Below are 9,558 nucleotides of genomic sequence, written 5' to 3'. Positions count from 1 at the left end.
GAATTTAAGAATGCAGATTTGTTTAAAAATATCTCTTAATTTTTTACATATTTTTTTCTCTTCAAATGATACAGAAGTTTAGAAATACTAATTCACCTAATTGCATGTTTTTGGATGAGTAAGGAGACCCTGTACCACCCAGGGAGAGCGTGCAAACCGATCTGTGATCAGGACTCAAACCCCAAACTCTGTACACAGGATAATTTCCCAACCCCCAAATCCTGTACACAGGACATTTCACATCTGTAAATCTGATTGGTCTGTTAGTCATTGATGTGACAAAATTTCATGTTCATGTACTGCAGATACACACATAATAGCTTTTCAGAATCTGACTGTGAAAGGCAATAATTTGCATGGCTGTATTATTCAGGATTTCTTACTTGTTGGCTAAGATGTGACAAATGGGAAACATCCATTTGATATTCTTGCTTTTTATCTTTATTTTTAAAATTTAATCTGTACAGGGTCACTTCATACAAGTTTTAACACTTTTAATAAAGTGTTTTTTTCTAACAAACGTTCTTATTTTATTGCTACATGTTTCTGATATTTGGATTTTTTTTTCTGGCGATATTATGTTGCTGACTTATTTGTGTGATGTTTGTTGAATGAAAATTGAGAGCTGTTGTGTTCAAGTGAGGGTATGTGCAGATTAAAGTTTCGGTTGAGAGGTAAAAGTTTTGATTGTTCCAAGCACTCTGCAGGTAAGCATTCCATGGAATCTTTTTGTAAAGTTTTAATGATTCAGACACATTTCTGGATGCCAGTACCTCCAGAAAGTACATAAGATTAAAATCATCCACAATAGGAATCGGTGACTTATTTTCCAGTTGTGAAATTTGATCAACCAGCAGCTGTTGCCTGGTGTGTGCATTTGCCTGGGGGGAAAAATATATTCCAGTGTGAATAATGGAAGATATTCTCTAGGTGTATAAAAGGGTTTTTACAGTTTATATACAATGATTCCAGGTTGCTGGCGTGTTTTTATGGAGGGAGACAGAGACGGAAGAGAGCTGTCATTACACCAGAGCTTGTTTACAATAAAGTGCACATCACCGCCTATTTATTTGTATGCTCTAGCCCTCGTCTCAGTCAGCTCAGAGCAGCTGCTCCACCATCAGCGATGAATCAGGGATGGAGATGTTTAGCCATGTTTCACTGAAGAAAAATGTCAGAGCGAGAAAGAAGTCCTTGTTTACCTTAAGCAGTATTTGTGCTATGACTAATTTTATTGCTCGGTAAATACAAATGAGGGAACACAGGCCGTGAGGTTGTGCTTGGAGTATTTGGGGCTTTTATAGTTGCGCATTGGCATTGCAGACGAAAGCTTGTCAGTGATTCGTCTGCATGGGCAGTGTCAGCTTGTGGCTCCATCCATCACTGCATGTTTTCTATAGCTGTTGATGCCTCTGTGCAGTACTTACTCAATGTTGCACTTTTGCCTTGAGTTTTCACCAACTCCTCTCCAGTGAAATTCATCTGAACTTAGTCTCAAAAAATACAGACCTATAATATACTCCCCCTTCCCCTTGTCCAAAAAAAAAAAAACCTCACACACACACACACACACACACGCACACACACACACACACACACACACACACACGAGTAAACTGGTAGCTTAGCTGGTATCTTTGCATGGTGAGAACACAGCCATCTGAGAGCATGAATGGTGTTATTTCTGACAGAGGCACTCTCAAAAGTGCAAAATCTATTTATCCGTGTTATATTAATTACATAAAATTTAAACTAGGTGACACAGGTTCTTTCATTATAAATAACGATAAATTGTATTGAATCCACAGTATACCCTTTACCGATATTTATACATTATTATAAAAAAAAAAACTGGAATGGATATTTGCTGTTTTTACTCTGTAATAATTTAAATATCATACTGCAAATTAGTAAGTCTCGGTATGTTGCTTGAAAGAAAGAGCCTCGGCTTGTATCAAAGTATTTGTCAGTATTTGGCATTTGTGACGAATTACTATAGCAGTCATCGGCAAGATCAATGCTGTTATTGTAGACAATAAAACCGCTTGTGACTTAAAAATCCGAGATGCTGTCACTGCAGAAAATTGCCAGGCTCTGAAAGAATGGTACACGAACTACATGGTTCATTGTTTTTTTTCTGTTCTTTTGGGAGTCATTCAACAAGCAGAGATCCCCACTGAGAAATATCAAACAGTGAGGTGGATGAAATATCCCGGCAAATATTGCTGACATAATTTACCACAGTGTTTCATTCGTTTCCTGCCATTGGACTTCTATATTAGGATTAGGTTTTTTCTCATGAGGTTTCCACATTTTATATGTACTCCTTTATCGCTAACAATCCATAGGTGAGTCTATAAAGTAAAAATTTTTGTTTGTTTGATCCATTTTGGTGTCTGTGTTATATAAGGTCTTGATAACCAATATTTTAAAGTATTGTCATTAATTATAATCATTTAAAAAAATCAAATCTTTTAAAATTAATTTATACTAGAATTTAACGTTATTTTTCAATGTCAAGTCAGCATTATGAAATGTGTAGAATGTGAGAGCTTTGTGGGGTAAAGTGAAACTACCTTGTTGAAATGGAATGCAAGATGGCAAATGTGACCCATGCTGGCAAAATGAGTCACAATTTTCAAAACGGAGTTGTTATTATTTTTAGATTCTCCTTTTTAAAATCTTCAAAATGATGTATGGTTTGTTGGAATCGGACAAACAAATGATCAAATTACATCCGTTAGAAGTTGTTTACATCAACAGGGCTTTATAAAATCGAGTTCTATTGGTTCAGAGTGATGTTTGGAAATTCTATGCACATTCTTAGAAAGTAGGCGAGCCTCACTTCACGGTGATACCAAACAACCGGTGGGGGGATTCCCAGTCATGCCACGAGTGAGTGGAGAAAAACACGGATTTTCTAAGAAAATTTAAGATAAAGGACTAATTTCTGAAGACAGAACCCATACAAAACATTCAAATTTTGATGGTTCAAGGTATTTATTTGCTATTTTGATTATTGGGATCGATACATCATGACTTCATGGACTAATTTATGGGAAAATCTCAATTTCTACGAAAATTAACTTTGACATTTTTGACTCTAGCTCATAATTCCGGCTCATTTCGCCAGCACGGGTCACATATGTTGTCTCCTCAGAACCGAGAATAGTGAAATCAGAGAGAACAAGCATTTACTTGCATAGTCAGCCAGCTTTTTCCATTGTCAACACCCTTAAAGCAAAGAACAAATTAAATCATTTTAATATCAGTATTACTCACCACCATGATCATTCACATTCAAACAGTTTAGGAAGCAGTTTGTGGAGTTTAGAGGATGGTTCCAGGCATCTGGTGCCAAGGTCAACAGAGCTACAAAGTTATTTCTCATTTCTGTTTACTTACTGCTGGGATTGTGTTATTCGAATAGAGTTTTTAGTAGTTTTTGCAATATATTGATCTTTCTACATATCGTCAAAGGAGAACTTGAGGGATGCATTTCACGTGCATTTCCTGAAAAAATTATTTTTGAATAGCCGTTTCAGGATTAGATTGCCCAGATCTGTTTGGGAATATGTTTAAGGTAGTTTATCGTCAAGTTACCTAAGCAAATAAAGTTTTTTGTCTCAAGAAACATGAATTTTTATTATTTGACGTAGTTTTGATTGCTGTCTATTGCCCCACTTTCAACGATTCATATCATTTCAACAATATGGCCAATTTTGATTTAGTAATTGGTTTGGAATTAAATGCCCATAGCTAATCTAAGATTGATTTTTAAATTCTCTTTATGTTTGAACATTTGCCCCCCCCCTCCTCTAATGATGAATACCATGAAAAAAGTATAATGCATCAAAATATGTAAATGGTCCGCAGTGTAATACATCACTAGCAAAAAGTCATTTGAGTTTATGTATATTTATGGCACAACATTGCAGAAATCAGTCAGTGCTCTGATATTTCAAATGCATCCATGTATATATATTTTCTCCATTTTGTCAATATTTCATTTTTTCCCCATTCTGGATTCTATGGGATTAAGCGTCAGGAAAGATTTTCTGAAAAGATGATGATTTCATCTCATGTTCTCATATTCACAAGACTGCAGTCTGGTGGGAAGGAGAATAACAGGTGTCCGTAATTCAGTGAATAACGGGGATATGCTCAGCGCAATTTGTATACGCAGTCAGTTCCATAACTCAGATTGATTATTCATGATGCATGTCTGTCTGAAACAGACCCCCTTCTGACATTCCGCTATTACATTTTAATTAGCATCAGTTGCACGAGCAGTCTGAATTGCAAATTATAATTAAAGTCAAATAAACCTCAATATATATAACATAATTGCGCATAATATATTCAACAATAGGAATACTGAAATTTCACTGGCTGCATTAATTGCAATAAAAGGTCAAATTGACCCCTGCTAAATCAAGTCAAATTAATATTTAAAAGATGTGAATTGCCCACCAAAGAAAAAAATGAACGTATGCACATTTTAAATGCATTTTAAATGATTTGTATGGTTAAAAAATACATATTTGTTAAATGAAAAAATATGATTTTATGAAATGACTAATTACAAATGTCAATACAATAAAAAATATAAACCTAAATGCCCAATTCTCAAAATGTAAATGGCAGTATGTGTTCTGGCTGGTTTTTAACTCTGCTAGGAACTTTATCAGTAGTAATAATATTCTGTAAACATCATATAATGATTTGTGTAAAAATAGATGATTATAGGTGCCTCAATATGAAAGCATCTTGTAGGGCATCATGGAATAAGACATCTACAGTCAAACTGCCAAGCCCCATCTGACTGTCATATTCAGAAGATGAAAAACCAATTTATATTTTCTGAAGTCAAAGACACTCTCACATTTTCATGCTTTCAGACATGCAATTAATGTTCTGCAATTCAACTTAGAGAAACACTGAAAGCAAAAATTGGACAGGCATCATATCCCGTCATGCTGATATTACAGCCAGGGCCCCCTGACAGTATGTCACCTTAGCCCCCCTGCCCAACTTTTCACATAATTTTACATATTCAAGGGCCCCTGTCAAGTGCTGGGTCCCCCGAATCTGCCACGGTACCCACGCCCCTCCGATGCCCCCGCTGATCACAAGTTATGCATAATATATCTCCCACAACAGCTCGAATATCCAAGCAACACAGTATATTTTCACACAAGGGTACTTTTGAATTCTGACAGTCTTGGCTTTGATTCTGATTCAGTACGCAGTATGAAATATTACATGATTTTCTAGGAAAAGTCACAATAATAATGTTTTTTGGTAATAACTCCGTGTTTATGTATGTATCTATTGGTGACCAGAAGTTTTAATTCTTCAAACTCTTCCTTTATTGCTACTTTTAGGTTCCTAAAATCACTGCAAGATTTCTTTGAAAAGATGACAGAATAGAATAGATCTACCGATAATACGCAGATAATGCACATTTTTAAAAAATACAATGAAAATGCAACAAGCAAGGGGTGGGGGCACAGCTGTCATCCGTCATAGGCTGGAGAGTGTATAGTCTTACAAATCATCATCCGCGCTAATAAGCTCCACCTGTCCCTAGTTTCCTGAGCATAAATAGATGTGTTTTGACTTCATTTTTCTGTAACTGGAACAGAAAATGTATGTATTCATAAGATAGAACACAGTATGTGTTTAGTTTTACTTTAGTTAATGTATATGATTGGTTCTGTTTCTGCAAGAAATAGCTTCAAAATAGAATGACAAACAGACAAAAAACACAGACAAGAAACCAGACATAAATACGTGAAGAAAAAATGTAATAGATGGAAGTAAAAATCTTATTAGCAGTCCTGAGAGGACCAGAAACAATTGTCCTCTAATTTAAATGTATTCGTACTTGATGTAGCCGCATAAAGAATAATTTGTTGCACATATAAATTAATCACAGTCCATAAATATGCATAATATATTTAAGAATAAGCCTTTGAGAGCCACTCAAAAAAACATTATTGGATAAGTAGCAGAGCTTTGTTTGTTTTATAGGAGGTCAAATATTGGTGAATTTTCAGTCATTAAAAATGTAATAAAAGACAACCATTTTCTCACATTTGTCACTCTAATGCACTATCGCAGACATGGGACCCGGGAGATGTCAAGTCGTCAACAAGTGCTGGCCAAATGTGTCGCTAATCTAAATCCTAGTCTAATCTAAAGTCTAATCTAAATCCATAATTAAAAAGATTTTTTACAGTATTTTTATAGTTTATTCTACAATTGCTGTTCCTGGAAAAGGAATGAAATGGGGGAACAAGCTTGTTTTAAAATTAGTGCTAAAGTGAAAGAGAAATTCTAGAATACATAATGTCCGCTGGACTCACTGTCACGATCCGGGTGGCGTATCTGTGTCATGGCTAAGTATCTGCATGGCACAACAAAGGATGCTGTCTAACCCGCCCTGTCAGAATGAGAACCAAGTGAAATGGCAAAGCAGAGACAATGTGGACAATCTCTGCTGAGGAAAAGGACACGACTGCTCATTTTGCAGAGGTTGCAGCCAACCCTCCCCCCCCCCCCCAAGATTTTTGACACCACACTGTTTGCTAGGGTGTCCCTTTTAGCACCTGCTGTGAGAAGGCGGCCCCAGCATGGCCACCTCTGAGTCACAAAGTGGGAAACTAAGCAGGAGCCAGCTGTATGTGAAATGCGTGTCTGTCACCACAGAGGGACCATAAACGCGACTTTAAACAGGTGCAGCTCTGACAGAATTTAGACAACCAAGAGGGAGAGATCTGATTGGACATTCAGTGTATTCTACAGAGTCCTGACCATCAGTGAGGTACAAAAACATATGACATCATGACAACAACTGTGTTTATCAGTCTCTCTGGTGTCCAGTTGGCTTGGGCCTGTTTGAGTGAGCTGGTTAGATACAGTTTCCATCACTAAGTAGTCTGTCCATTTTCCATTACTGGATATCCAATCACTTAATAGTGACTTAAGTAAACCAACCACTCCAAAGTAGGGTGAACAGTATGACACACTATTATCCCTAGTGCTTTCTTTGTTGCCTCACAGTCTTTTGATGACCCATAAGTACAAGTTCTAGAACTACTAATAATAACATTAAATAATATCCCTGATGTTTTTTTTTTTTTAACATATTTTATAGTGGAAACATAGCTGCTCTGTGATTGGTTGGTGCCCCATCCTGGGGCGGGTGTGTGACTCAGCAAGTTAGGTCTCTGTGCATCTCATCGCCCATCCTCAGCAGAATAGCTACATCGTAGTTGGGGCCTTGAGCAGGGCCTTTTACCTCTAAACTGCTCCGGTGGCCCCCGGATAAATGACCTGACCCTGCATTTGGACCTCAAGCTTCACTCTTACCTTTATATATCCGTGTGGGTCTCTCACAAAGGAGAGCATGATGGGATATGCAAACTGAAGCATTCTAATGTACCTGTACTTGTGGAAATGGAAAATAACGCATCATTTGATTATTCCCTGTTGTTTCCCGGACAGGCTTCGCTACATAACAAAGCAGGTACAGGATGGAAAATGAACAAATGAACCAACATGCATTTACGGATTAGAAACATGAAGTGAAAGTGATTAGTTGTGAAATGTGTCCTCTGCATTTAACCCATACAGTATGTGACATAGCAGGGGGCAGCTAATTCAGCAGCTGGGGTGGGGTGTTGGGGTGGCGTGCAGCGCTTGGCAGTGGTACCTTGCTGGTTGGGGATTTAAACCAGCAATCTTTCAATTACAGGAGCACTTCCCTAATCGTTAGACCACCACTGCCCCACATGTTTAACGTTTTATCAATAATACAGGGCAGTTCTGGGCTGCAGAAGACGACTACCTGGACTTCTCAAGAAGACCATGCAGAAACAGAGACAGACAGACAGACAGACAGGCAGACAGACAGACAGACAGACAGGCAGGCAGGCAGGCAGGCAGACAGACAGACAGGCAGGCAGGCAGACAGGCAGACAGACAGACAGACAGGCAGACAGACAGACAGACAGGCAGAGTTAATCTTTGAATAAGGGTTAATAAAAAAAAGTATTCCCTACACTTAATTAAATTGCAGAGTGAAAAATACAATACATTTTAATCACAAGTGCAGAAAAAATATGAAAACAGATGTCATTTAAAGCTTTGAGCACCCAGCTTACATTGTCCAGCATAAACTGAAACATGTTATTAAAATCCACTTCAGACGAATTTGAACATTTCACAATCCTCTCTGCCAAGGCAAATGTGCCATGGACTAGAATGACTAGCAGTCACTCATAATTGATTGTCTTTGCAAAACAATAAAATATGCATCAAGTAAGTCCCTCTTTTGGATTTGTCAGAGACAACAGATAGTCTGTGAGATGCTTTCATCGGTTCTTTGTTCTTTTCACCAAGTAGATATCAAAATTGCTCCTCGTAATTCTCTGTGATATGTTATTCAGGAGAAGCATTTGACTCATAAATGCCTCCACTAAACCATCACTGAAGGTCTTATCTCTCTTTGGTTGCTGTAAATTGATTGTTCCATTGTCTTTTTGTGTCCATCTCTGTGTGTATTCCTTTTTTTTTTTAATTTTGCAACTGCAGAGCAGTCTGGCACAGATAATCTTAAATTTGCAAGGTCAAGCACCGAGTATATGATCTGTAATCACCATGGTATATTTAAATCCAATCATATTTATAATGATGTTCACTTGAACTGACTACAGAGATTACATCAAGGGCCTGTGCATATTGTTTACATTAAATAAATATTAGGAATTGTATTGTCCAATGCCATGAATGTTTGATTACAAGACTGCACGCTTACATAATAATGTAATAAAATCCAAATTAAAAAGGAGGTATACAAAGTCCATCAGTATTCAGAAATGAAATGGAAATATCTTACGGGATATCATTGGAAATCACAATAATTGTCAGCAGGAAACCAAGAGAGACTGGGAGGGAAAGCAGATTCATTGTCTTCCTTAAGAATGCGTGCAAAGGGATTAAACAAACCGTCTCGTGGAGATAAGCAAATGTTCCACTCCAAAGTAACCTTTCACTTTAACAAAGGGTAAACTGAATGCATTTCTACCTTCAGTTGGTAAACAGTCTATTTTTTAATTAAATCAAATGGACAGCCAGAAGGCTTCCACATTCCTGGTATTAATAGGTTCTTTTGTCTCCTATTGTCTGGGGATTCTGAGATATTCCAACCAAGATTAAAGACAAACAGATACCTGCCATTTTATAAAAATGGGCACCTAACGTTTAATTTTCAATTTCAGACCTAAAGAAAAATGTATATATATTATTTGTCATTACTGAAATCAGTCATAGCATGAAACAGCATATTCTGTTTACTGAGCAAAAGGTAATTCAGTTCCTCTGATAATCTGAATGCATTTCAGTTCTGCAAATGGAGGAACCATTTAGTTCTCAGGGGGGAGAAAAATCCATATTTTGTTTACACTTGGCATGTGGTGGACATGGCCAGTGAAGCTGATTTCATCATCTTAAGACATTGACCTGTAGTTGAATTACAGGACCAAGCACAAA

Source organism: Brienomyrus brachyistius, chromosome 10 (genome assembly GCF_023856365.1).
Source record: "Brienomyrus brachyistius isolate T26 chromosome 10, BBRACH_0.4, whole genome shotgun sequence".
Taxonomy (NCBI): domain Eukaryota; kingdom Metazoa; phylum Chordata; class Actinopteri; order Osteoglossiformes; family Mormyridae; genus Brienomyrus; species Brienomyrus brachyistius.
Note: the sequence above shows the minus strand (reverse complement) of the source record.